The following is a 1,549-nucleotide window of genomic DNA, read 5'->3' as shown; positions in this document are numbered from 1 at the left end:
AGGACGACGATAGGATGAGGAAGAGGATGAGGAAAAAGAGGTGGGTAGGATGAGGACGGGGATGAGGATGAGGATGAGGACGAGGACGACGATAGGATGAGGAAGAGGATGAGGAAAAAGAGGTGGGTAGGATGAGGACGGGGATGAGGATGAGGATGAGGACGAGGACGACGATAGGATGAGGAAGAGGATGAGGAAAAAGAGGTGGGTAGGATGAGGACGGGGATGAGGATGAGGATGAGGACGAGGACGACGATAGGATGAGGAAGAGGATGAGGAAAAAGAGGTGGGTAGGATGAGGACGGGGATGAGGATGAGGATGAGGACGAGGACGACGATAGGATGAGGAAGAGGATGAGGAAAAAGAGGTGGGTAGGATGAGGACGGGGATGAGGATGAGGATGAGGACGAGGACGACGATAGGATGAGGAAGAGGATGAGGAAAAAGAGGTGGGTAGGATGAGGACGGGGATGAGGATGAGGATGAGGACGAGGACGACGATAGGATGAGGAAGAGGATGAGGAAAAAGAGGTGGGTAGGATGAGGACGGGGATGAGGATGAGGATGAGGACGAGGACGACGATAGGATGAGGAAGAGGATGAGGAAAAAGAGGTGGGTAGGATGAGGACGGGGATGAGGATGAGGATGAGGACGAGGACGACGATAGGATGAGGAAGAGGATGAGGAAAAAGAGGTGGGTAGGATGAGGACGGGGATGAGGATGAGGATGAGGACGAGGACGACGATAGGATGAGGAAGAGGATGAGGAAAAAGAGGTGGGTAGGATGAGGACGGGGATGAGGATGAGGATGAGGACGAGGACGACGATAGGATGAGGAAGAGGATGAGGAAAAAGAGGTGGGTAGGATGAGGACGGGGATGAGGATGAGGATGAGGACGAGGACGACGATAGGATGAGGAAGAGGATGAGGAAAAAGAGGTGGGTAGGATGAGGACGGGGATGAGGATGAGGATGAGGACGAGGACGACGATAGGATGAGGAAGAGGATGAGGAAAAAGAGGTGGGTAGGATGAGGACGGGGATGAGGATGAGGATGAGGACGAGGACGACGATAGGATGAGGAAGAGGATGAGGAAAAAGAGGTGGGTAGGATGAGGACGGGGATGAGGATGAGGATGAGGACGAGGACGACGATAGGATGAGGAAGAGGATGAGGAAAAAGAGGTGGGTAGGATGAGGACGGGGATGAGGATGAGGATGAGGACGAGGACGACGATAGGATGAGGAAGAGGATGAGGAAAAAGAGGTGGGTAGGATGAGGACGGGGATGAGGATGAGGATGAGGACGAGGACGACGATAGGATGAGGAAGAGGATGAGGAAAAAGAGGTGGGTAGGATGAGGACGGGGATGAGGATGAGGATGAGGACGAGGACGACGATAGGATGAGGAAGAGGATGAGGAAAAAGAGGTGGGTAGGATGAGGACGGGGATGAGGATGAGGATGAGGATAAGGAAGAGGATGAGGATAAAGAGGAGGAGGATGAGGAGGAGGAGGAGGAGGAGGATGAAGAGGAGGGTAGGAT

Source organism: Lupinus angustifolius, chromosome LG06, assembly GCF_001865875.1.
Source record: "Lupinus angustifolius cultivar Tanjil chromosome LG06, LupAngTanjil_v1.0, whole genome shotgun sequence".
In the NCBI taxonomy this organism is placed as follows: Eukaryota; Viridiplantae; Streptophyta; class Magnoliopsida; order Fabales; family Fabaceae; genus Lupinus; species Lupinus angustifolius.
Note: the sequence above shows the minus strand (reverse complement) of the source record.